Below are 22306 nucleotides of genomic sequence, written 5' to 3'. Positions count from 1 at the left end.
TCTTCATTTGCAACGGTAGGAACCGGTCTTGATGGATGAATCTGCCTGGTGTTTTGGGATGAAGAACGGGATGCCTCTTGGGATTCTTCAAGGAACGGCTGGAGGGCTTGGAACCGGATGGGTTTTCTTCGGTTTGGGAGCTCCCGCGGAAAGGGAAGAACCTGGGAGAAGAACCGGCTGGGTTCTTGCTTCGGGAAAGGAGGAAAATGCTGAACTTCCTCTTCATCTTCTTCGGCTGGAACTGGGAGAAGAACCGGCTGTGCATGGGAAGCTGAATACGGTGCTTTGGAACAAAACAGGGAAGCTGATAGTTGTTTTGTGAAGGAACCGGCTGATGCTTTGGGATGGTTCATTTTGAATGTAGAGATTATTATGATTAAATGACAAGGACTCAATACTACTTAGACTGGACCGACATTGACTTGACTCAACATTACTTGAACTGGACTTGAATTGGATTGGACCTGACACGAACTTGACTTAAATAAATAACTAGAGAAAAAAAAAAAAAAACTGGACGAATCAAGAAATGTGGACTAGCAGTCAAGCCAAAGTGATGCTGGCTCATTGGTGTCCCCACCACAAATTGGCTATAAGCCTAAAAAGCATTCGAATAAAATTTCACAAAAGTAATTTAGGCATAATCCATCTTCAGTTGGCATGCAATGTCTACCCTAAACTAATGCGGTAGCACACCACATCTTCCTTAAGCATGGACTATTTTATATTTACCTAGTGATCATGAAGAACAGTTGTACGAACATCATACTTAAAATCACAGAAATTAAATATGATTCAAAAGAAGATATCCATTAAAAACAATAAGTTTATACAACCCCAAGAATATAAAATAAAATATAAAACTCGTGTTCCTTTGTTAGGGCTGCATCCAGCTCCAGTGAAAAGATTAGCCTTCCATAAAGAGTTGAACAGCTGCACCTGCAGGGGGACTTCATGATGATTGGCTCCTTCCTCCCGTCGGTTTCCTCCCCCTTTTGGACTTCTGTGGGAACTCCACCTGGGAACACGATGATTGATTATTCGGTGAGTAGGAATGCCCCCCACCCTTCATGTCCTGGTTCCTTTTATAGGCTGCCCACCTCCCCTGTTTTGCTTCACGTGTGAGTGAGAAGATAAGGACGCGGAAGGCATGCTGCTGGATGGAATTGATCCGGACGCGTGGAGGATGCAGAAGAAGGTGATGATCCGTGATCCATGAAGCTCAGGAGAATCTCGGATGGGATGCTGTTTGGATAAGGATTTGGAGTTTATCCCGTGTCGATGGACTCAATCCGGAAGAAAGGAAGCTTGGGAACGATGGATCTGTGGACGTGAAATGATCCGGAAGTTAAGAAAGATGCGAACTAGATGCAGAGGATGAACTTGGATGTTGGGATCTCGGCTGGAGGAGCTGGGATCAAGCCGGAAGAGGAGACGAATCCATGAGCTGGGAGGTAAGATCGGATCCTGAGTTTGGTAGAGGGATACGGCTGAGAACAGAGGATCTTTGGATGCACACGGGAGGTTGGTTTCAGTTGGGAACAGGGGAGGTGATTCAAAGGTGGATGATGGTCCGAAGACGTTGGGTTGTTGTTCACGGCTGAGATGAACTCTGAACAGGGAAGCTGGGAAGTTTGGAAGTACTGCCGTTGGCTGGATAAGGATGCAAGGCTTGGTTTTTCTTTTTTTTTTTTTTTGTTCATGGGATACGGGAGCTATCCTGGCTGGCAGCGGGATATGGATGAAACGAATCTGGAAGAAGATTATGGCTCTGTTCTGTGATGAAGAGAAGATGGAGCTTATCTGTGGATAGACTGGGGAGTGGAAACCGATGGGAAGAGGATGAGGATGCTGGGAAATGAATTTTGAACGGGATGAAGATGCGTGAAACAAGGAATGATTCATGGGATTCGGCAGCCGGGCGTTGGGAGTGAAGGTGCCGGAAGCTTGATCTGCATCGCGGGAGAAGTTTAGATGAATCTGGAACTTAATTCCGAAGCAAAGAAAGATGTGGAGGACTTTGTTCCGTTTGGGAGGATCTCGGAAGGTTGAGATGCTGGGTTTATCCGTGGGAGGATGGAGGAGATACGTGGGGTGCTGGGATGCATTCACGGATCGGGGAAGGATGATATGAAGTTGGCTTTGAATGACTTGGGAGATGAAATGCGAGCGTGGACTGAGAGGATCTGGATGGAGGGAATCTAGCGGAGAAACTGGGATGGGATTGGTTCTGGGTGAATGTCGTGGAACAGGGGAAGGCTAGCATGGGAGGTTTGTTGACGTGGATACGATGGGAAGAGGATAAGCTTGTTCTCAGAGTTGATCTGATCCGCCGTTGGGAGTGATCCGGAAGAGGCCAACGCGGAGGCCATGCACACGTGAGCGTTGTCCGTGGAGCGGGATTTGAGACTTCACATGGGATCAACCGCGGATGCTGGAGAATGGGAAAACGTTGGAAATGATATTGTTTTGCTGGGAAGGATGCAGAGCATTTTGGAAGGGATAAAGCTGAAATTCTTTAGGATCCGTGCAGCTAAAGATGGTATATTTTGAAATTTGGATAGCATTAGATTTCGGAGATGAGTTCTTAGAGTCGACTCCGGAGAATGTGAAATTGTGAAATGATGTAGTGTAGTTTAGGCTTTACCTAATTAAGCGTGACTTGACCTGCATACATTAAGCTCAATCAGTACATAAGTAAAACTCGAATTACCTTTAATAATTTATTAAAATGCAATGATGAAGGTAACACAATTTTTTAATTGAATTTACAAAATATTTCAATTAGAATAATGATAAGTGCTATAAATAAGATATTAATTTATGCATTATTTAGCACTTATCACACCCTCCAACCTACATTTTGCTAGTTCTCGAGCAACATAAAAACGAACTCACTTTCGCAGGAATCGCGATTGCATTTACCGTATGCAATAAGGCTTTAAACCCTTAGGTGGCCCTAGTGGACGAGTTTTGTCTCGTGAGGGTTTCCGACTCAGATACCCACAAACTGCTGTCGAAAGAATTTATTTTATTATTTTATAAAATCTAATTTCAAATGCATAAGTGCCAAGAATTTCAAAAGTACACAATGTTTTAATTACTAAGTAAGCCCAAATCCTAGGTCAGTATGCAACTTAAGTTGAGGTTATTAAGCTTCCGTTAGAGAGTTGTAAGGTTTATTTGTACTTGGGTGCTTGGTGATATCTGGACCATGCACAAGCTAAGGCTTTAGATTTTCCAAAATACTGCTAAAGCTAGTAGTTTCTAAGAATTGGTCAGATAAGACCTAATCACTGATTCAAAATCATCCTATCTTGCAGGATTTCGAGAGTTGTGGATATTTACTTTAATACCTCATGGGCTTTATCTGTAATATTCCAGTTTACTCGAATTTTTACAACGACAACTTTCACACTATCGTTTTTCCAAGATCAATATTATTTTCTCTTTTCTTTTTTTTTTAAATTTATAAATAAATTACGCACTTTTACTCTTGTAATGATTCCTCCGTGTAGCGAGCATTCAGTCAACCCTCCCACACCAGATGGCGTAAGGTGTTGGGCATCAAGACTCCCCTACGGACCTATGCTCGGGTTCCTCATACAAGCCCGCTGACCTTTGACAATAGGTAGCCCTTTTCGATGTACCTGACTAAATTCACTTCTTCTTTTTTTTTGTGTGTGTGTGTGTTTTTTTTTAACATGGGATAATAGTAAATTAGATAGGAATGAGTCATCAGGACTCAAGGTTGCTACCAAACTTAACAACATAATATTGAACCTAACCCTTAGAAGTGCAGGCCATGTGTGTTGTGAAATTCCAAAGTAAAAATTATCTTACAACTCGCTAAAAGAACTTTTAATAAAAAGAACTCAAATTGTCTTACTCCTGACTAGTCATTGGGCTTTTTTAGATTTTATATACTTTGTGTGTTTATTATTTCAGCACTAAAGCATAGAAATTAGGTTTCTTATATATATATATATTTTATTTATGAGATAAACTTATTTAAAAATACGAAAATATAAAAAGTTCTTTAGGAAATTCGAGTTTCCTATACCCCCCAACCTAGAACAGACATTGTCCTCAATATTTTTTTTAATTATTATTTTTTATTATTTTTTAATAATATTATATTATTATTTTTTATTTTTTTATTATTTTTTATTTTATTTTTATTTTGGACAAAAATATGATGCATATGGAGGATAGAAGCATTGTACCTTAGTTGCATCAGTAATATGAGGACACCTGAAAAAAATGTGATAAGAAAATATGCAAAAATAATCTATGAAAATTGGGTTGCCTCCTAATAAGCGCTAAGTTTAACGTCTTCAGCCAGACGCAGTATATCCTTAATTATCCTGATAAATAGGATCCATTAAATCAAGGGATTCAATCAACTGTCCATCTGCAACACACTCTATGTAAGGTTTCAATCTTTGACCATTAACGTTCAGGATACGACCATCATTGATGTCTTGAATTTTTACCGCACCATGAGGAAAAACCTTTCTAACTAAAAAGAGACCATCCCACCTAGAGCGAAGTTTACCAGGGAAGAGACGCAATTTAGAATTGAATAGCCAAACCTTTTGATTAGGCTCGAAAGACTTACGGTTAATGAATTTGTCATGAAAAGCCTTAGTCCTTGCCTTGTATATTTTGGCATTTTCATATGCCTCATTGCGTAACTCTTCAAGCTCGTTGAGTTGAAGTTTTCAGTTAGAACCAGCTGCTGCCATATCAAAGTTAAACTTTTTAATGGCCCAAAAAGCTCTATGCTCAAGTTCTACGGGTAAGTGGCAAGCTTTTCCAAAAATTAGTCGATAAGGAGACATGCCAATAGGAGTCTTATATGTAGTACGATAAGCCCAGAGAGAATCATTTAATCTTTGAGACCAATCTTTTCTATCAGGGCATATTGTTTTCTCTAAGATGTGTTTTATCTCCCTATTGGAAACTTCAACTTGCCCACTTGTTTGGGGATGGTACGGGGTGGCAACTTTGTGGGTGATTGAATACTTGCGAACCAAAGTCTCAAAAGACCGGTTGCAGAAATGTGATCCCCCATCACTAATGATAGCTCGGGGTGTGCCAAAGCGACTAAATATATTTGTTTGTAAAAACTTAATCACAACCTTATGATCATTAGTCCTAGTGGCAATAGCTTCTACCAACTTCGAAACATAATCTACCCCGACAAGAATGTACTCAAAACCAAAAGAATGTGGGAAAGGGCCCATGAAGTCAATACCCCAGACATCGAAAATTTCTACAATTAAAATAGGGTTAAGTGGCATCATATCTCTATGGGTGATTGTACCCATTCGGTGACATCGTTCACAAGTCTGGCAAAATTTGTGAGCATCTTTGAACAATGAGGGCGAATAAAATCCACTTTGTAAGACCTTAGCTGCAGTTTTCCTACCCCCGAAATGTCCCCCGTAGGCTTGGGTATGACAAAAATCAAGAATACTCTGAAATTCACATTCAGGCACACATCGACGTATTACTTGATCTGAGCAGTACTTAAATAGATCAGAGTCATCCCAAAAGTAGAACTTAACTTGTGAAAAGAATCGATCCTTGTCCTGCTTGGACCAGTGATCGGGAATTTGTCCTATGGCAAGATAGTTCACTATGTTGGCGAACCAAGGTGTTTTCATTTGTTGTACCTCAAACAGTTGTTCATCTGGAAAGGAGTCATAAAGTGGTGAAATGTTATGAGGAGGTTCGAGAACGATCCTAGACAAATGGTCCGCTACAACATTTGTGGTGCCTTTCTTATCACGAATTTCTAGATTAAATTTCTGTAACAACAGGATCCATCGAATTAGGCAAGGCTTGGTGTCTTTCTTTGAAAGGAGGTACCGGAGAGTAGAATGATCAGTGAATACAATAACCTTGGACCCTAAGAGATAGGACCGAAACTTGTCCAGAGCAAATACTACAGCTAGTAATTCTTTCTCAGTAGTGGTATAATTCAATTGCGCATCTGAGAGTGTCTTACTAGCGTAGTAGATGACATGCGGTAACTTCTCTAGCCGTTGCCCTAGAACCGCCCCAATGGCATAGTCAGAAGCGTCACACATAAGTTCAAATAGAAGGGTCCAATTGGGAGGTTGTATGACAGGTGCCGTAGACAACTTAGATCGGAGTTTTTCAAAGGCCTCTTTACATGCTTCATCAAAGACAAAGGGTGTATCCTTGGCAAGGAGATTGCACAAGGGCCTAGAGATTTTGCTGAAGTCTTTAATGAAGCGACAGTAAAAACCAGCATGGCCAAGAAAAGAACGGATTTGTTTCACAGATTTGGGTGGAGGAAGATTAGAAATAAGATCAACTTTTGCTTTATCTACCTCAATACCCCTTTTGGACACAATGTGTCCCAAGACTATACCCTCTTGAACCATGAAATGGCTCTTTTTCCAACTCAGCACTAGATTGGTCTCCTTACATCTTTTCAGAACCAGGGCTAAATTATACTAAGATAATCATCAAATGAGGGGCCAAAAATTGAAAAATCATCCATGAATACTTCCAAAAATTTTTCTACCATGTCAGAAAAAATTGCCATCATGCATCGTTGAAATGTTGCGGGTGCATTGCAGAGTCCAAATGGCATTCTTCTATACGCAAATGTCCCAAATGGACATGTGAAATGTTAGATGTATGCCCTAGAAGCCAATTTGGCTGACACATTGTTGATTCTAGGGACATAATTTTGTACTTGACTATTTATTATTGAATAAATAAAAGGCATCTTTTCATTCATATTGTTTATGTGTCTATGAATCGTCCAAGAAATTAATAAGATGATGATACATATTCTCAAGAGTTGAGAATTTGAGCCATGTATCATTGGTGATTAATTTCTAAATGCTCCTGATCAATGGATCATCACGAGGACGGTGATCGATCCGATCAGTGCACAGATCACTTTCCTTCTGGATGGACGAGACTTGAGTCCACAGTGTAGGGACACTGAAGTGATAGTGCAGGTGCTTGTTAGAGAACAAGGGTACTGAGCGTGACCAAGACAAGAAGTCACTTGGATGTCTATCCACTCGTCAGTGACTTGCTTGATGTTGCAGTAGTGTGACTGGTCCTTTGACCTGCGGTGCTTCGGCTACTCACAGTGAGGTTATTGTAGTTTGACTGCACACATACATGGTCTCTAGCCATATGGGTCCATGCAGTGTAGATTGGCTGCAGTAGGTTCACTGTAGGAGTAGGGTATGCACCTATAAGAAATCTATCGACCTTGATAGAAAAGGAGTGATCCTATGTGATTTGTTAGACTGAGTTCTAAGACCTTGGCCAGGGCAGTAATATAAAGTGAAAAAGAATTTTCCACTATCGAACTCAAGTCGAACAAATCTTGACATATGACAGACGATGAGGTTTGACGAGTTGTCCATGACCTCCGTCCTGTAGGGATCCACGATAGTAGGACTGTATCACATGTTAACTGCACCTAGAGGTTCATCATTCCATTCTGCTGGGTAGCCACTACATGCTGCTAGGTGTCACTGGTGGATGGTGGGACTCATAGGGATTATCTTGATGATCGATAAACCCTAATGAGTTGAGTTGGAATCGTTCCAACCCATTGAAAGGAGTTTTCAATGATATAGTGATAGAGATCACAATATATCTCACTACCAGTCAGAATAGAACCTATGGGGTCACACACACTAGAAGTATTGACCGATCCGATGGTTGAAATCGTGATTAGGAATCACAAGAAATCAATTTGATTGATAAGAAGTTGAAGAAGGAACAAAGGGAATTAATTAATTGGACTTAAACACAAATCCTACTTCGGGTAGGATTCCTAGAGTCCTAATTGGATTAGGACTAGGAATCCTAGTTGGAGTAGGACTGGGATTCCTATTTGGAATAGGATTCCTACAATCCTAATGAGATTAGGAATTTTGAATTGGATTCCTACTTGGAGTAGGATTCCTAGAAATCCTAATTGGATTAGGACTTCGGATTCAAATGGAGTCCTAATTGGATTAGGACTAAAATTAAACAAATCCTAATTGGATTAGGATTCCTTAAGTCTAAATTAATTAATAATCTAATGAATCAACATGACTCCTAATTGGATTAGGATTGAAGAGTTCAATTGAGTCATGGTTCATTCAAGTCCTAATTGGATTAGGACTAGCGTAGATTGAACCCAATATGGTCAATCCTAATTAGATTAGGACTTAACCATAAGAAAGGCACCCAATCCTCTTTGGAAGAGGATTAGGGCAACACAAGAAGGAGGGATCACGCCCCTCCTCCTCTCCTTGTGTGCGGCATGAAGAGAGGGGCCGACGCCCCCCTTCCCTCTTTGGAAGATTGTCTTGGAGCTCCTAATTGTTAGGAGCTCCACTCCTTATAAAAGGAGGACTAGGGCCGGCCCCAAGGTAGAAGAGCCCTCTTCCTCCAAGCCGTGGCCACCCTCTCCCTCTCCACCCTTGGTTCAGCCGCCATCAGCAAAGGAAAAGAAGAGGAGGCGTCTCCCTCCTCTTGGTCTTCTTCCTTGGCTTCAGCGCGTGTGAAGAGAAGAACGCTGCGAAGGGATTTGATCTTCTTCTTCTTCTTCAAGATCCTTCTTCTTCCTCCTCTCTAGTGCAATCAAGAGTTGATTGAAAGAGAGGACATCAGCCATCAAAACTATCTTTGCAAGGGAGCTAGCACCCCGGTGAGATAGAGAGCTTGGATCGGATCCTGCTTCGTGTGGATACCCGTAGAGGCCGGACGTTTGAACGGCTTCAAGCGAACCCTCTTCCAAAACCACGAATTCAGATTTGCGGTGATCATCTACCCGCGCAAGGTGAAGATTTGATCTTCCTATTAGTTTTAAAAGTTTTAATTCTTACCTAATTACGAAAGGTCTCGAAACAACGTTCATGCGATGAACGTCGATCCCGTGCATGCCGATTCCGCTGCCATCTGAAAAATTTTTGAAATATCAGCGGCATGGGCGGGTTCCCAACAGTGGTATCAGAGCCTAGGCTTCGTAGATTAAGGTAAGAATTAAATATCTAAAGGCATATTAGATCTGAAAATTGAATGATCATGCATGCTGAAAAATTCTGCATGCAGATTTTTCAGGGGTGCTGATTTTTTGCATGCTGATTTTTATGTGATAAAAAGATGATTCTAAATGCATTGTTAATGGGATTACAAAGTTTAGAATCATGATTAGCATGATCAGCGACCTATGTCATGATACAATCAGTTAGTTTTCAGATCTGAAAATTATAATTGTTGCATACGGTGATGATCATAGGATTCAAACCCTTTTGGTATCAAATGTAATGACCTGTGATGTGATCTGCGATGTCATGTAATTTTTCAGATGCTTGCATGCATCTTGTTTGATGTTTTGAGAGGCCTGCGTGCCTCCTAAAAGGAGATGTAAATTATTTTTATTTTTATTTTACATCTGGTTGTATTTCTGTGATGTGATGTACATCAACGATCAAGCTGAAGTAAAGGCATGAGATGAAAGGTGATCTAAGCGGTTGATGGCGATGGGATCAAGAGTTGATCAAGGATCGAATCAAGGAGGCTTGGAACCAATTCAAGAGTTGAAGACCACTTGATCGATTGATGTGCATGTGCTTGTAATACGACCTAATTAGAATCCATGATCATCACCTAGTTAAAGTTTAGCTTTAATTTGATGCTGCGATTATAACTGCCTGTGATGCGCCGTTTGCATGTGATGTAAATGCGAGTCGGGTAGATAGGTTTACATGTGATGTAGCAAACCCAATTGAGACCTAAATCAAAACCTCCTCAATCAAGTCGAGAGTGAACCGACATGAGCAAGTCATATTAGATTAATTGATCTAATTGGTGTCTAGGAAAGCATGAAAGGTGGTTACTTAATTAGGACCTTACTCTCTGAGTAAGGGGAGCCTCCCACCTGCTTACCTGGCCAATTGTTCGATTACCTCTTATGAAGGGCTCAAGTTGCAAACACTAAGACCTGATTAACCAATATTAAGTCAATAGGTCTTCCACTGTAGTAGAGCTGCTAAGGCCTTTCTGATGTTGATTTGTCTCGGCTGGACACAGTGGTCAAGTTGCATCGGGGGGCTGGACCTCTCTATAGACATGAGATGTTGTAGGGTAAAGGTGGGGTTGGGCACCAATAACTGTTAGGTGAGGACCCAATGACGACTTTATTCCTACGGTTATACGGTGGGTCTAACTTAACTAAGAAATGGGACCAATAACTGTTAGGTGAGGTCTTCATGGCTTAGAGACCAAGTTGCACTGCAACATGCTTGAGAAGCATTGTACAAGAGTTGTACACTCATCCATCTATGTGTCACCAATAACTGTTAGGTGAGGTGGCATGTAAATCGGTGGGACCGCAGTACCCATTAGAAACCCTAGTCGTGTGGGATTTCCGTTTCCCTACCAGGGGAGTGTAAGGGATTCGAGAAAATAGTGGGAGTCACATTTGTTCTAAAAGACCTTAGAATAGATTAGGATCAAGTACAAAAGTCTAACTAGAATCTTTACTCTCTGCAGATACAATGTCAGCTTCAAACCCTTTGACCCGTATTCTTGAGACCAACCGACTGACCGGAACCAATTACAAAGACTGGCTTAGAAATCTCAAAATAGTTTTGGACTGTGAGAAAATAGGCTACATACTCGATTCAGATATCCCCACACTACCAACACGTCCTACTGATGTTCAGCGTGAAATGCATAAAAAGTGGTTGGATGATGACATTAGAGTAAAATGCTATATGATGGCATCCATGTCTAATGAACTCCAATGCCAGCATGAAAATATAAAGACTGCTAGGGAAATACTGGCACACCTGCAAGAGTTGTATGGTGAGCAGAGTCGCACAGCTCGTTTTGAAGTGTCCAAGAGGCTTTTCAAAGCGAAGATGCGCGAGGGGCATTCTGTCCATGATCACGGTCTGACCATGATCAAGGACCTAGAGGAGCTTGAGAAGCTCGGCATGGACATGCACAAGGAATTACAAGTGGATTTGATCCTACAGTCACTTTCTGATTTATTTGGTCAGTTTATAGTAAACTACCACATGAATAAGATTGAATGCACTAAGACTGAACTAATCAACATGTTGGTAACTGCTGAGGGAGCCTTGAAAGGTTCAAGGGGCAATGTCCTTGCTGCTGAGTTGACTTCTGGTTCCAAGAGAAAGTCTACTTGGAAGAAAAAGAAGCCTGCAAAGAAGCAGAAGAAAGACAAGAAGCCAAAGAAGGAAGTTCAAAAGAAAAAGGCTAACGACAAAGGAAAATGTTTCCACTGCAATGTCGAAGGCCACTGGAAGAGAAACTGTTCTTCATACCTCGAGAGCCTGAAGAACAAGAAAGGTGACACACCTTCAGAAGGTATAGACTTGCTCATAATTGAAACTAATCTAACGGTTTCTTCTACTTCTAGTTGGGTTATAGATTCTGGTTCTAGTGCTCATCTGTGCACTACCATGCAGGGTCTAAAGGAAAGTAGAAGGCTGGCGGAAGGTGCGGTAACCCTTAGGGTTGGCAACGGGGCAAAAGTTGCTGCTGTGGCTGTGGGCACCTACCATCTGCGACTACCGTCTGGATTTAGTTTAATACTTAGAGACTGCTATTATGTACCTGTTGCTAGCAGAAATTTGATTTCTGTTTCATGTCTAGCACAGGAAGGTCATGTTTTTACATTTGACAAAGACTGCTGTTATATTTATTTAAGAAATAAAATAGTCGCACGAGGTTTCATGATTGACAGTCTCTATCATTTACATATGGATGTATCTGTGAATGTTACCGAGCAAGATGTGAGTGCCAAAGGATCCAAGAGATCCAGAGATGAGATAAACCAAAGATATTTGTGGCACCTCAGGCTTGGCCATATTGGAGAGGACAGAATGAACAAAATGGATAAAGATGGGCTTTTAGGCTCATTGACTTCCGAGTCATATCCAGTTTGCGAGTCCTGTCTTCAAGGAAAAATGGCTAGACTGCCCTTTGTAGGACATGGGGAGAGGACCACTGAAATACTTATCCTAGTACATACAGATGTATGTGGCCCATCGATGTGCTAGCCAGGGGACGTTATTCTTACTTCATTACCTTTACCGATGATTATTCGCGGTATGGGTATGTGTATCTTATGAGACACAAGTCTGAGTCTTTTGAAAAGTTCAAAGAGTTCAAGAATGAAGTAGAAAAACAAACTGGAAAACCTCTTAAGGCTCTTCGATCAGATCGAGGAGGAGAATACCTTAGTGGGGAATTCCGGGACTATCTCAAAGAAAACGGCATAGTCTCACAATGGACACCTCCGGGTACACCTCAACTCAACGGGGTGTCAGAGAGGAGGAATCGGACCCTATTGGATATGGTCAGGTCCATGATGAGCTTCACTGATCTACCTATGTTCCTTTGGAGAGATGCCTTACTCACAGCGATTTATTTATTGAATAGAGTTCCCTCTAAATCCGTTCCTACCACACCGTATGAGATATGGCATGGTAAGAAACCAAGTCTGGGTCATCTCAAGATTTGGGGATGTCCGGCCCACGTCAAGAGACTACAGGCGGACAAGTTAGAGGCTAGGACCATAAGTGCTCGTTTTATAGGATATCCTAAAGAGTCATTAGGATACAATTTTTACGTCTCAGAGGATCACAATGTGTTTGTGAGCCGTCATGCCATCTTCTTGGAAAATCAGTTTATCCTTGATAAAGGCAGTGGGAGGAAAATTGAGCTTGAAGAGAAAGTCTCTGAAAAGCAACGAGTCATGGATCTTATTGAACCCATTCATAAAGAGCCAGTACACGATGTCCCTCGACCACCTCGTAGATCTAGTAGGGTCTCCCATCCTCCCGATAGATACTTAGGTATACTAGAAGAGGATACCGAGGAAATATTCCTAGTGGGAGATAGGGATCACATACAGGATCCCAAAACCTACAACGAGGCGATATCTGATATCGATTCCGAGAAATGGCTGGAAGCTATGAAGTCAGAATTAGACTCCATGCATTCCAACCAAGTCTGGACCTTAGTAGACCCACCAGAAGGTATTGTACCTATTGGATGCAAATGGATCTACAAAAGGAAGATAGGTTCGGATGGAGAGGTAGAGACCTATAAGGCAAGGCTTGTGGCGAAAGGGTATAGTCAGCGCGAAGGCATTGACTATCAGGAGACCTTTTCACCTGTAGCCATGCTAAAATCCATCCGAACATTGCTTGCCATTGCAGCATTTCATGATTATGGAATCTGGCAGATGGATGTGAAAACTGCTTTCCTGAATGGATATTTTGATGAAGATATCTATATGGAACAGCCTTTGGGTTTCACTTCCAGTGATGGAGATCACAAGGTCTGCAAGCTGCAAAGGTCCATCTATGGACTAAAGCAAGCATCTCGGAGTTGGAACACTCGTTTCGATGACGCAATCAAAACGTTTGATTTCATCAAAAACGAAGAGGAACCGTGTGTTTACAAAAAGGTTAGTGGGAGTGCTGTCGTTTTTCTCGTACTGTACGTAGATGACATTCTCCTGATTGGGAATGATATTCCCATGCTAACCTCGGTCAAGGTCTGGTTGTCAAAAGAATTCTCCATGAAAGACCTTGGGGAAGCATCCTATATTTTGGAAATAAAGGTCTATAGAGATAGATCTAAAAGAATGCTTGGCCTTTCACAGAAGATGTACATAGAGGAGGTGCTGAAGAGATTCAACACATGAGCAAGATTCCCTATGCATCGGCAATGGGAAGCCTCATGTATGCCATGCTGTGTACATAACCTGATATAGCTCTTGCTGTGAGTGTCACAAGCAGATATCAGTCGGATCCAGGCAAGAAGCACTGGATAGCTGTGAAAGAACAGTCTTAAGTACTTGAGAAGAACTAAGGACATGTTCTTGGTCTTTGGGAGAAGATCAGAGTTGAAGGTAGAAGGATGCACACATATTGATGATAGAAAGTCTACATCAGAATATGTGCAATTGTGGTTCAGTAAATTGGAAGAGTTCCAAACAACCGATCATTATAGATTCTACCTTAGAAGCTGAATGTTAAGCCGTATCTAAGGGTGCAGTGGAAACCTTCTGATTAAAAGTTAATTGCAGAGTTAGGTGTAATGTCATTAGATGCCATAACACTTTACTGCGATAACATTGGCACCATAGCACTAGCTATGGAGCCATGGTCTCATCAGAAGTCCAAGCACATAGAGCGGCGCTTCCATTTCATACGCGACTATGATGTAGAGGTGCAGAGAGTAGACTCCGCGGATAACGTGGCAGACCTGTTCACTAAGCAGCTGAGTCAGCAAAAGACTGAAGCCCACCTTGAGAAGATGGGCCTAAGATATATGACCAATTGGCTTTAGTGCAAGTGGGAGATTGTTAGATGTATGCCCTAGAAGCCAATTTGGCTGACACATTGTTGATTCTAGGGACATAATTTTGTACTTGACTATTTATTATTGAATAAATAAAAGGCATCTTTTCATTCATATTGTTTATGTGTCTATGAATCGTCCAAGAAATTAATAAGATGATGATACATATTCTCAAGAGTTGAGAATTTGAGCCATGTATCATTGGTGATTAATTTCTAAATGCTCCTGATCAATGGATCATCACGAGGACGGTGATCGATCCGATCAGTGCACAGATCACTTTCCTTCTGGATGGACGAGACTTGAGTCCACAGTGTAGGGATACTGAAGTGATAGTGCAGGTGCTTGTTAGAGAACAAGGGTACTGAGCGTGACCAAGACAAGAAGTCACTTGGATGTCTATCCACTTGTCAGTGACTTGCTTGATGTTGCAGTAGTGTGACTGGTCCTTTGACCTGCGGTGCTTCGGCTACTCACAGTGAGGTTATTGTAGTTTGACTGCACACATACATGGTCTCTAGCCATATGGGTCCATGCAGTGTAGATTGGCTGCAGTAGGTTCACTGTAGGAGTAGGGTATGCACCTATAAGAAATCTATCGACCTTGATAGAAAAGGAGTGATCCTATGTGATTTGTTAGACTGAGTTCTAAGACCTTGGCCAGGGCAGTAATATAAAGTGAAAAAGAGTTTTCCACTATCGAACTCAAGTCGAACAAATCTTGACATATGACAGACGATGAGGTTTGACGAGTTGTCCATGACCTCCGTCCTGTAGGGATCCACGATAGTAGGACTGTATCACATGTTAACTGCACCTAGAGGTTCATCATTCCATTCTGCTGGGTAGCCACTACATGCTGCTAGGTGTCACTGGTGGATGGTGGGACTCATAGGGATTATCTTGATGATCGATAAACCCTAATGAGTTGAGTTGGAATCGTTCCAACCCATTGAAAGGAGTTTTCAATGATATAGTGATAGAGATCACAATATATCTCACTACCAGTCAGAATAGAACCTATGGGGTCACACACACTAGAAGTATTGACCGATCCGATGGTTGAAATCGTGATTAGGAATCACAAGAAATCAATTTGATTGATAAGAAGTTGAAGAAGGAACAAAGGAAATTAATTAATTGGACTTAAACACAAATCCTACTTCGGGTAGGATTCCTAGAGTCCTAATTGGATTAGGACTAGGAATCCTAGTTGGAGTAGGACTGGGATTCCTATTTGGAATAGGATTCCTACAATCCTAATGAGATTAGGAATTTTGAATTGGATTCCTACTTGGAGTAGGATTCCTAGAAATCCTAATTGGATTAGGACTTCGGATTCAAATGGAGTCCTAATTGGATTAGGACTAAAATTAAACAAATCCTAATTGGATTAGGATTCCTTAAGTCTAAATTAATTAATAATCTAATGAATCAACATGACTCCTAATTGGATTAGGATTGAAGAGTTCAATTGAGTCATGGTTCATTCAAGTCCTAATTGGATTAGGACTAGCGTAGATTGAACCCAATATGGTCAATCCTAATTAGATTAGGACTTAACCATAAGAGAGGCACCCAATCCTCTTTGGAAGAGGATTAGGGCAACACAAGAAGGAGGGATCACGCCCCTCCTCCTCTCCTTGTGTGCGGCATGAAGAGAGGGGCCGGCGCCCCCCTTCCCTCTTTGGAAGATTGTCTTGGAGCTCCTAATTGTTAGGAGCTCCACTCCTTATAAAAGGAGGACTAGGGCCGGCCCCAAGGTAGAAGAGCCCTCTTCCTCCAAGCCGTGGCCACCCTCTCCCTCTCCACCCATGGTTCAGCCGCCATCAGCAAAGGAAAAGAAGAGGAGGCGTCTCCCTCCTCTTGGTCTTCTTCCTTGGCTTCAGCGCGTGTGAAGAGAAGAAGGCTGCGAAGGGATTTGATCTTCTTCTTCTTCTTCAAGATCCTTCTTCTTCCTCCTCTCTAGTGCAATCAAGAGTTGATTGAAAGAGAGGACATCAGCCATCAAAGCTATCTTTGCAAGGGAGCTAGCACCCCGGTGAGATAGAGAGCTTGGATCGGATCCTGCTTCGTGTGGATACCCGTAGAGGCCGGACGTTTGAACGGCTTCAAGCGAACCCTCTTCCAAAACCACGAATTCAGATTTGCGGTGATCATCTACCCGCGCAAGGTGAAGATTTGATCTTCCTATTAGTTTTAAAAGTTTTAATTCTTACCTAATTACGAAAGGTCTCGAAACAACGTTCATGCGATGAACGTCGATCCCGTGCATGCCGATTCCGCTGCCATCTGAAAAATTTTTGAAATATCAGCGGCATGGGCGGGTTCCCAACATGAAAGTGGTTTTCTCTTGATCATCGGGATACACGGCCACTTGGTTATATCCAGAATATCCATCTAAGAAATAGTAGAAACCCTGACCGGCTAACCTTTCCAATATTTGGTCAATAAAGGGTAAAGGAAAATGGTCCTTCCTAGTCATGGAGTTTAACTTCCTATAGTCAATGCAAACACGCCAGCTAGTGGTCGTGCGTGTGGGCATCAACTCTCCTTCTGCATTTTCAACCACAGTAATGCCCGACTTCTTTGGTACTACTTGAGTCGGACTCACCCAGTTGCTATCAGAGATAGGGTAAATGCTTCCGGCATCTAGCAACTTTACTACTTCTTTCTTGACTACCTCTATCATGTTTGGGTTGAGTCTCCTTTGCATTTCATGGGTTGGTTTTGCATCTTCTTCTAGGTGAATGCGATGCATGCAAATAGATGGGTCAATCCCCTTCAGATCAGTTACGGACCATCCAATTGCATGTCTGTGTTCTCCGAGTACACTCAAAAGTTGACTCTCCTGTTTGTCAGACAGGTCAGCCGCGATGATTACAGGTAGGGTATCTTCGGGTCCTAGAAAAGCATACTTAAGAGTTACCGGAAGTGGCTTTAGCTCAAGTTTGGGAGGGGACTCGATGGAAGGGCACTGTGGCGTACTAGAAAGGGTAAGAAGAGGTTCATATCGGATACGCCAAGGATGAGAATTTGTGGGAGACAGATTGTCAAGTAGGACATTGACGTATTCTATGGTCTTGTTTAAATCAAAATTATCAATGTCAAAATGGGCTAAACATGCTTCCAAAGGGTCATCTGCCAGAATATAGGGAAGGGCTTCTTCTACAAGATCGTCCATTTTGTCAACTAGGAAGCACTCATCTTCCCTTGCAGGTTGATCAGAGGCATGGAATACATTTAGTTTAACTTTCATGTTTCCAAAAGATATATCCATCACCCCAGTTCTACAGTTAATACATGCATTGGTTGTAGCTAGGAAGGGACGACCGAGAATCATAGGGATCTGTTTCTTAAGGTTCGGCACAGGTTCCATATCAAGGACAATAAAATCAACTGGAAAATAAAATTTATCTACCTTGACTAGGACATCTTCAATTGTTCCTCGTGGTATTTTGACAGATCGATCAGCCAATTGCAGGAACACCGAAGTAGGCTTTAGTTCACCTAATCCGAACTTCTCATAGACTGAATAAGGAAGAAGATTAACACTTGCCCCTAAATCTAATAGTGCACGATCAATCGAATTGTCTCCTACCACACAAGAGATGGTAGGTGCACCAGGTTGAACTTTGGAGGGGTTTTGTGCTGGAGGATGGAGCTTACTTGTTCAGTTAGGAAGACCTTTTTAAGCACATATGTCCTAGATTTTCGTTTCTGGGTACAAAGATCTTTGAGAAATTTGGCATACGATGGAACTTGTTTTATGGCATCAAGGAGAGGGAGGTTGATTTTGACTTGTTTGAATACCTCCATTATTTTCTTCCAATGAAGTTCCTTTCATGCCAAAGGGAGAAGGTGCTTTCAGACATTGAGGAAAAGGGGCCTTCGGTGGAAAAGGTGTGGTCGATACTGGGTTTGATGGTGACATAGAGGAGTTTGGGATCTCTTTAGGCCTAGTCATACTCCTATCTTCAATTTTCTTATGTTCTTTTTCTCCAACCTTATTGTCCACTACGCGTCCGCTTCTTAAGGTGGTCATGGCATTGGCTTGTTCATGGTCAACATCATTCGGATGAGTCTCTTGAGCCATGTACTGCCCTCTCGGGTTACTCACTGGTTGGCTTGGAAGTTTGCCTTCCTCTCTTTTATTTAGTGCACTCGCTAGCTGCCCTAGCTGGGTTTCTAATTTGGCAATAGACTGGGTATGGAAGTGCAACAATTGTGTATTGGCTTCGAGTCCTTGGAGGGCAGTCAAAACTTTTTGTTCAAAAGCCATATCTCTTTGGGGTGCTGGAGGGGGAACATGTTGAAATTGTGAATAGTGAGTAGGAGGACGGTTCGGATGAACATTTTGGAATGGTTGAAAGTTTTGGGAATAAGGTTCCGTATTGGGAGTCTGCTGCTTCCAAGAGAAATTCGGATGGTTGCGCCATCCCGGGTTATAAGTATTAGAATACGGATCATTACCCGGTCGGGACTGTGCTTGGGCAGCATTCACTTGTTCTTGCACAAATTCAGGGAATTGAACTGCCGAAGGACATTCATGAATAGGGTGAGACGGGCTAGAGCAAAGAGCACAAACTTGTGCTTGGGGAAAATTTGGAAACTGTTCTCTAGACATTAGCTAGTCCAACTTGCGGGATAGTGCATCTATTTTGTCAGATAGACCTATGGACTGGCTAACTTCATATATGGTTCCTTTTCTTTGAGAACTCGGGGGTGCTTGACGAGCAGAGGAAGCATGGTGGAGAGAATTTTCATTAAGGTTTTCAAATAATTGCCATGCCTCATGGTCGCTTTTAAGCATGAAAGTACCCCCGCATGCGGCATCGATCATCTGACGGTTTCGTTCAGTCAATCCGTCATAAAAACATTGCACTAATTGCCATTTGGGTATTTGATGATGCGGGCATTTTCGGAGTAAGTCTCTAAATTTTTTCCAAGTTTCATGAAATTCTTTCCCGTCAGATTGGGAGAAGCTCGTGATAGCACGCCTAAATTGGTTTGTTTTTCCTATAGAAAAATATTTTTTTAGAAATTCATGTTGCATTTGAGCCCATGAAAGAATGGAATTAGCTTCTAATGAATGAAGCCACTGCTTAGCTCTATCCTTAAGAAAAAAAGGGAATAGCCTAAGTTTCAGAGCATCATCAGTGAAGTTCTGAATTTTGACAGTAGTGCAGATCTCAAGGAACTCATCCAAATGTTTATATGGGTCTTCATTGTTGAGTCCATAAAAAGAGGGAAGCATTTGGATGACACTAGACTTAATTTCAAAATGTGCAGCAGCGGTGGTATCAGGTAGTCGAATACAAGATGGAGAGGTATAAATGGAAGGAGTGAAGTACTCCTTTAGGAGTTTGGGTTGTTCTTCAACCATCTCTATAAGTGGAGTAGATCCTATGGTTCTATAGGTGCGGATTTCAGCTCGAAGGGCCCTAATAGAACGCTCTATTTCAGAATCGAAAGGTACTAATTCAGGAGATCTGGAACGACACCCTAGCATACACTAATACTCTTCTGATCAGTTAAGTACAATCAAGCATGCATTAAAAAGAAAAACACATAAAATCCTAGTATGTCCCTAAAATCACTAGACAGCTCCTAACTGGTTTGAAGAGGGCACCTAAGCCTCCAATCCAGTCTAATGAACTGAGTTGACCAGGTAAGCTCCCAGGTAAGTGGGGGGGTCACGATGCGTTGCAAAGGTCCCATTTAAAAACCACTTGCCTCGAACAGATGAACTGTCTCCCTTGGGACAAAGCTTGCCTAGACATTAACGGAGCCACAGAGCGAAATTGGTGCAACTTTCGGTGATCTTCGTCCTATTGAGCTCGAATGTCCCTAGGGGCCAACGTCTAATTGATTTTAGTCAAAGTGATAGCTATGTGAAAATTGATTCACCTAATTTGGGCAAGAATCTGGTGATGAAATCCAGTTCTTATCTTGTTGGGGTGATTGCCCTTACTATGTGCGGATTAATTGGTGTATGTGTATCAAGCATGCATTCACACTTTTACTGAAATTAAAATCAAACAATCACCACAAAAAGAAAATTAATTTAAGAAAGGTTTAGAGGTTACCAAAGAGAATTTCCCAGCAATTTCGAAATTTCTTTTTTTTTTAGGCAAATCTCTGCAGCATTCCTTTTCCAGCAGTTCCCTTTTTGATCGTCCCAGATTTTCTTTTCGATTCCTGATCAAGAAAAATCCAAAATTAGTAAGAGAGATGAACGAGATAGGAAAAGTAACAAAAATAGAGAATATTTTTATTTTATTTTAGATATATATATTATTATTTTATTTTTTTTTTTGAAAGTTTTTTTTTTAATTTTTATGAAAAGAAAACAACTATGCCAGCAATCCCCGGCAACGGCGCCAAAAATTGATAGTCAACTTTTTAGACCACGCAATAGCACGTATCTAGTAGGATAGTGATTACGGGTATCGATCCACAGGGATTGGGGTACAGTTGTTTTTCTTAAAAATAAAAATATTTGAAAAGGGAAATTTGTAAAGAAAATTAAACTAAGAAATTTAATGAAAATGCAATTGAAGTGATATCAGTGTGAGGGAACCTAGGGCAAGGAATTCACCACTAACATTGGAATAAGGGTTATTTGTATTTTAATTTATTCTTGGATTAACATGCAAATTGGCTACAAGCCTAAAAAGCATTCGAATAAAATTTCACAAAAGTAATTTAGGCATAATCCATCTTCAGTTGGCATGCAATGTCTATCCTAAACTAATGCGGTAGCACACCACATCTTCCTTAAGCATGGACTATCTTATATTTACCTAGTGATCATGAAGAACAGTTGTACGAACATCATACTTAAAATCACAGAAATTAAATATGATTCAAAAGAAGATATCCATTAAAAACAATAAGTTCATACAACCCCAAGAATATAAAATAAAATATAAAATCCGTGTTCCTTTGTTAGGGCTGCATCCAGCCCCAGTGAAAAGATTAGCCTTCCATGAAGAGTTGAACAGCTGCACTGCAGGGGGACTTCATGATGATTGGCTCCTTCCTCCCGTCGGTTTCCTCCCCCTTTTGGACTTCTGTGGGAACTCCACCTGGGAACACGATGATTGATTATTCGGTGAGTAGGAATGCCCCCCACCCTTCACGTCCTGGTTCCTTTTATAGGCTGCCCACCTCCCCTATTTTGCTTCACGTGTGAGTGAGAAGATAAGGACGCGGAAGGCATGCTGCTGGATGGAATTGATCCGGACGCGTGGAGGATGCAGAAGAAGGTGATGATCCGTGATCCATGAAGCTCAGGAGAATCTCGGATGGGATGCTATTTGGTTAAGGATTTGGAGTTTATCCCGTGTCGATGGACTTCAATTCGGAAGAAAGGAAGCTTGGGAATGATGGATCTGTGGACGTGAAATGATCCGGAAGTTAAGAAAGATGCGAACTAGATGCAGAGGATGAACTTGGATGTTGGGATCTCGGCTGGAGGAGCTGGGATCAAGCCGGAAGAGGAGACGAATCCATGAGCTGGGAGGTAAGATCGGATCCTGAGTTTGGTAGAGGGATACGGCTGAGAACAGAGGATCTTTGGATGCACACGGGAGGTTGGTTTCAGTTGGGAACAGGGGAGGTGATTCGAAGGTGGATGATGGTCCTAAGATGTTGGGTTGTTGTTCACGGCTGAGATGAACTCTGAACAGGGAAGCTGGGAAGTTTGGAAGTACTGCCGTTGGCTGGATAAGGATGCAAGGCTTGGTTTTTCTTCTTTTTTTTTTTGTTCATGGGATACGGGAGCTATCCTGGCTGGCAGCGGGATATGGATGAAACGAATCCGGAAGAAGATTATGGCTCTGTTCTGTGATGAAGAGAAGATGGAGCTTATCTGTGGATAGACTGGGGAGTGGAA

General features: G+C 41.8%; 1 long non-coding RNA gene across 1 annotated transcript; it reads right to left on the bottom strand.

Annotated features, from left to right (window-relative positions):
• Positions 1-1575: 1575 nt before the first annotated feature.
• Positions 1576-20531, bottom strand: LOC120106000. Its single transcript, XR_005508249.1, has 2 exons — positions 20496-20531; positions 1576-2667 (listed from the first exon to the last, which is right to left on the bottom strand). It is a non-coding gene; the product is annotated as an uncharacterized LOC120106000 (long non-coding RNA).
• Positions 20532-22306: the final 1775 nt, after the last annotated feature.

This window comes from Phoenix dactylifera, unplaced genomic scaffold, assembly GCF_009389715.1.
Source record: "Phoenix dactylifera cultivar Barhee BC4 unplaced genomic scaffold, palm_55x_up_171113_PBpolish2nd_filt_p 000423F, whole genome shotgun sequence".
In the NCBI taxonomy this organism is placed as follows: Eukaryota; Viridiplantae; Streptophyta; class Magnoliopsida; order Arecales; family Arecaceae; genus Phoenix; species Phoenix dactylifera.
The sequence above is the reverse complement of the archived record's forward strand: the minus strand, read 5'-3'. Positions and strand labels throughout refer to the sequence as shown.